Source organism: Bos javanicus, chromosome 22 (genome assembly GCF_032452875.1).
Source record: "Bos javanicus breed banteng chromosome 22, ARS-OSU_banteng_1.0, whole genome shotgun sequence".
Classification (NCBI taxonomy): domain Eukaryota; kingdom Metazoa; phylum Chordata; class Mammalia; order Artiodactyla; family Bovidae; genus Bos; species Bos javanicus.
This window is the reverse complement of record NC_083889.1, coordinates 182,774-188,773: the sequence shown is the minus strand read 5'-3', so window position 1 is coordinate 188,773 and position 6,000 is coordinate 182,774. Positions and strand designations below refer to the sequence as shown.

The window sequence follows — 6,000 nt, the reverse complement described above, 5'->3', positions numbered from 1 at the left end:
AGCAAAAAATTAAAATGAAGAAAATGTGTAGATGGAGGCTGGCCCACGGGAGGATCAGAGGGATTCGGAAACACGGTTTCGTTTCATCTGGAGAACCTGAGTTGATTTCCACTAAATTTGCACTTGATAATACTTGTTACCACAATTCTGGAACCATGAAAACAGTTTTCTGTAGTTACACTTGCTAAATTTCGCTGGTCCAAGAGGGATGTGGAAATGAATAAGCTGAGGGATAAGTAGATTTAGAGTTGTTGTTGAGTTGATTGAAATGTGCCTAGCACCGCCCACAGTCAATCTCAGACTTGAGCCGCAGGACCTAGCACATACGCACTGGGCAGTATGGCCCGACGTCTCCGTGCTTACACGTGGGAATGCCCGCTTCCGAGGCGCGCAGGGCACTGTGTTTCCCGGCGTCGCTTAGCTACGACTCTTCTGGGCTGAAAAATTGGAAAACCGTGGAGCTTCCCAACCGGGATATTGTGGGGGAACTGCTTAGGCTATCTGTAGCATTAATATTGGGTTTCGGGGACAGGGAAGAGCCGAGGGAGAGGTGAGGTGTGTTTGAAGCCCGTGGGCTCTGTGATGAAGATTTTTGGCTTCGGGAGTAAGAAGGGCGAGTCGCCCTTAGGCTCCTCCATCAGTCCCGGGAGAGACAGCGGTCATAGAATCCACTTCCAGCCTGGGTATCGCATCCGAGACAAGGACCGCATCCGAGACAAGGACCTTGGAAAGATCCACAAAGCTGCTATTGTAGGGAACATAGCCAAAGTGCAGCAGATTCTGTTGCTGGGGAAGAATGGCCTGAACGACAGGGACAAGATGAACAGGTAAGCAGGGTGGAAGGGCCTGGCAAAGGTTCCTCCTGTGAGTTTCCTCTCCAAGGCTCGTGGACACCTTCCTGGGATCCAGCGCCCTGCAGACTTTATAGGCAGCAAAAAGCCTTAGCTCATTTCGGACCCACTTATAATTTCCCTTATAGAGCACTTTACTGATAAGTTTTGAAGTCATTTAACTGAATGTCGGTAATCAGAGTAATGAGATGAAACATAAATATCTTTTTTTCCCTTCTTCATCTTCCTTTTTATTTGTTATTATGCATGGGTTAGCATGATGTACTCATGAGTAAGAGCTCTTAAGTTATATAGCTTTCAATAAATCTGGAATCTCCTGACTCACATTTTTTCTCATGTAATTTATGAAAATACTTCTTTATGGATTGCCTATTGTGGATCATGGCAGTGGACAGATTTCTGATGTTGTTAGCATCTTATTTTTAATGTACACATTTTTATACCTTAAGGTTATATATTATAGAAAACTGCATAGTGAACAAAATAACTCCCATGCCAGATCGACTTCTGGATTGAAAATTCTTAAGATACAATTCAATATCTGTTTTATATCAGTGTATGCCTAGGTATATATTTTCTTTGCTGAAGGACCTTAGAAGCTTTGAAGTAGGAAGCTGGCTGTGTCCTTGAATAGGAAAACATTTTCTTAGGATGTATGGTCTTTCAATATTTAAACCAAATCAACATACTGTGGTTTTAAAGATTTTGGGTTACATATGCTGTCTTTAATTGTTGTGATGAAATTAAAAGTTTTGTATAGTAGACAAAGATTTGCCCTTCTAGATGTCAAAATGTGCTGTGCTGCTGCTAAGTTGCTTCAGATGTGTCCGACTCTGTGCAACCCCATAGACAGCAGCCCACCAGGCTCCTCCGTCCCTGGGGTTCTCCAGGCAAGAACAATGGAGTGGGTTGCCAATTCCTTCTCCAATGCATGAAAGTGAAAAGTGAAAAGTGAAAATGAAGTCGCTCAGTCATGTCCGACTCTTAGCAACCCCATGGACTGCAGTCCAACAGGCTCCTCTGTCCATGGGATTTTCCAGGCAAGAGTACTGGAGTGGGGTGCCATTGCCTTCTCCACAAAATGTGCTGTAAATGCCCACAAAGTATTCATTTACTGACAACTGAAAAGATAGATAAATGAATGGAACAGAATATAAACTACCCAAACACCCAAATATATCTAAGAATTTAGAACTTGATACTGGTGACATTTTCTATTAGAAAAGATAAATTATGTGTAGATGGTGGAGAAATAACCTGGTAACTATTTAGAGAAAAGTAACTAGATTTTTATCTCACAAAAAAGCTTCAGATGGAGTACAGATCAAAAATTTTAAATACTCACAGTAAGAAAAGTACCAGAAGAAAACACAAATTCCTGTTTATACATGTTTTGTGTGTGTGCTGACAGAGACCTTCTTTTTCTTTCTATTTCTACTGGTTCTTAACCTTAATTTTCTTTTTAATTGGAGAATAATTGCTTTACAATGTTGTGTTGCTTTCTGCTAAACAACATCGTAAATCAGTTGTTAAGTATACATATATCCTCTTAGTCCTGAGTCTCCCTCCCACCCCAAAGACCTTTCTAAGAATGATTTCAAAAGCAAGAATTCTGGAGTTTCCTGAGTTTCAGCACCAAAAATAAATAAATAAATAAATAAAGGAAAAAGAAATCTGGAGGTTGATTTAACAAACAAAAAGCTTAAAACTCTCTGTAGATCAAGCTGTCTGTAGGAAAGTTGGAATAGCAGACAGGGCTTGTCTTTCTGGCACTAATAGGAATGTGGCACAGATAAAAATAATTTCTCACTTATAACTTTTTTTAGAATTCTTTTGAGACTGGTATCCTCTGACAACTTTCAGCCTTTTCAGAAGTCAAGGGAATCTTGGGAATTCCCTGGCAGTCCAGTGGTTAAGACTCACTACTGTGGGCCTGGGGTTGGATCCCTGGTGGGGGAATTAAAATCCTGCAAGCTATAAGGATATATTGTACAACATAGGGAATATAGCTATATCTTATAATAACTTTAAATGGAGTATAACCTTTAAAAATTGTGAATCACTATGTTTTGCACCTATAAAATATAATAATATACAATATACGTCATCTATACTTCAACCTTAGAAAAAAAGACCTTACAGTAATTAAATGAACAGGAAAAATGAGAAACAAAAAAACAAAAATGCTACCAATTATAGCTGTAAAGACGTGAATTATAAATTTCATCCCAATGTTAGAGACGTTAAAAAGTAAGAAAATGAGGATATTAAAATCAGCGAAGTACAATGTTGTCTCTAATATTCAAAACATATTTGCAAAGGATGTGTAATAACCTTTGACTTTATTGAAATGTTGTCCTTGTAAGATAATAGTAATAAGTATGATAATATTACTTAGCAATTACTGAGCTGTTATCTGAGGAGTGGTTCTAAATCCTTTCCTTGGATCTCATTTAAGCATCATGGTGGTGTTCTGTGAGATAACTACTACTCTCTCTCCATTATGTTAATGAGAAAATTGAGGTACAGAGAGGGTGAGCGACAGCTAATAAGTGACAGAGTGAAAGTCAAATTCCAACCCAACTTGAGCTGAATCTCGAGGTCATGCTTATTCTATTCAAGTAGATTGTTCTTTCATTAATGTGGTAAGAAGAACTAAAACTAATATATAATGTTCTTTCTCCAGAAGGAAACAAAATATTTGTTTTAGAGGGATAGAAATAGCATGCTATTGAATGTTTTCAATCACAGGAACAATTGTTTGTTTTGAAACAGTAAAACTACAGTTTCCTGAAAACTCCTCTTGCTTTCATAGGACTGCCCTCCACTTGGCCTGTGCCAATGGCCATTCAGCTGTGGTTACTCTGCTCCTGGAGAGAAAATGCCTGCTTAACCTCTGTGACAATGAAAACAGGACCGCGCTGATGAAGGTATGGGCAGCGAACCGTGTCCACACGAGGTGGATGTGATTTAACTACTGAGACTAAAGTGAATTCATCTCGTTTAGATATAGCAAACGGGTGAAGCTTGTGGACTGTTTACTTTGAATTCCTAGAATTTACAATCTGTTTCTTGGCACAACACTGACAGGCCATAGAATGCCAAGAAGAGGAGTGTGCAACTCTTCTGCTCGAGCATGGTGCCGACCCAAATGTCATGGATGTCAGTGGGAACACCGCTCTCCACTACGCTATCTTTTGCCAGAATATACCACTCACAGCAAAGCTGCTTTCCTGCAAGGCCAATATAGAAGCCAGGAACAAGGTATATCTCAACTAACTTTATTTACAAAATATTTGTGAAGCGTTTTTTTAGTCTACAACTGTTTTATTTATAACAGTATGTAAATAGGTAAACTGAATAGTGTCCATCAAGCCCTGTTACTATGGAAACAACTCCAAGACCAAGGCAGGGGTGGGGGATGTGTGTCTGTGTCCACAGAAAGGACAAAGCTCTGTCTCCCAGCCACCCGCCTACCCCTGAAGGAAGATTTCCTGTCAGAATGTGCCCGGGAGTGGGTGGTAGGCTCAGAGCCCACAAATGATGAAGGCCTCGGGGGAGTGAAGCGATGTGAGGAGTGGCTGCTTCCAGGGGCTCAGGGAATGGGTGCCCCTAAGGGTGGGTGGGAGGAGGAAGGAGACCCAGTGCCCCTGAGGGGGAGCCAGGTGAGTGCAAGTGGGTCTGGGAGGCAGCAAGCCTGGAGCCCTGAGCCCTCCAGGACCCCAGTTCTGAGACCTGGCCAAGAGGCTCAGGTCATGTTTGACTCCCAGCAAGGGTGTTCACTTGTGCTGGTGACCGCTTGGTTCACGATGTACACCTCAGGGTCTTCTGCGCTCAGCCCCGGGGAGCTACTCAGTGGGGTTGCAGCTGTGCGTGTGGAGCTGGTGATGGTGAAGCCGCCCCTCCTGCTCTTTCTCCAGGACACACATGACGTCCTGCAGCTGCAGCCCCTCCAGGAACTCCCTCCACTCTCACAGGTGAGCTCAGTTTTCCGTGTTTGGAAGCTGCAGCCTTCCCTGAGTGAAAGTATTTTGAAAGAACCAAATTGTCTAAGATTTCACTTTATACATATTTCTAAAGATGTATTAGAGAGTAAAGCATTCATTCATGTGTTTATGACAGATATTTGTGGTAACACTGCACTTGTTAAAGGTAAAACTTTCTGAATACTTTGCCCCCCACTGAAATTTTTTTTGATTGGCATAAAAACACAGTAAAGCAAAATTTGCCTTAGAAATAGACTTAGTCTTAAAACTCAAACATAGCATAAACATTTTACAACATAATAGACATCTCGCTGTTGTTAACAAATTCCTATTTTATAAAAAAATGATATATATAAAAACGATTCCTCTCTTATTTCCCAAGGCTTAAGAAAGTAAAGGAAAAGGGAAAAGGAGAGAGCAGGTGAAAAATGTAGGTCAAGTTGGAATTTCGGCCATTGGGAAATGCCAAAAAGAGTTGGTTTTTTTTTTTTAATATTTATTTATTTGGCTGTGCTGAGTCTTAGTTTCACCATGCAGGATCTGGTTTCCTGACCAGGGACTGAACCCAGGCCCCTACACTGGCAGCCTGGAGACCCAGCCACCGGACCACAACAGAAATCCTGAGATTTTTGTTTTTGTCTTTTTTTTTCCCCCTTCAGTTTATATAATTTGGTAAGGTGCTTTTCAGTTTTCAGGGATAATACTTGTTATTTTGAGAAACAGGGTGAGTGGATGGTATAGTAACCTATGTATCAATTTTAGGAAGAATTTGAGGAAATCAGACTGGCAGTGAACAGGTGGTGATTAAGTGGGAAATAAGAGAGAAGAACAAATAATTAACTGCAATCTTATCCTATTCTGGCAGAAACACCCACTTAGATAAGAGTCTAGACTCTGCTCTCCAGTCTAGAATGTCTTGATGAAAAGTAAATGGTTTATAAATAATGAGATCAGGTTGCCTTTTGAGTTTACTAGTCCCTGTTCTGGAGAAGGCAATGGCACCCTACTCCAGTACTCTTGCCTGGAGAATCCAAGGGATGGAGGAGCCTGGTGGGCTGCCATCTATGGGGTCACACAGAGTTGGACACGACCGAAGCAACTTAGCAGCAGCAGCAGCAGCAGCAGCAGCAGCAGCAGTCCCTGTTCTACCAGTGTTTACCCAG

General features: G+C 41.4%; 1 pseudogene; it reads left to right on the top strand.

The window, feature by feature from the left end:
- Positions 1-582: 582 nt before the first annotated feature.
- LOC133235650 (ankyrin repeat domain-containing protein 26-like) overlaps positions 583-6,000 on the top strand; it is a 68,172-nt pseudogene continuing 62,754 nt past the window's right edge.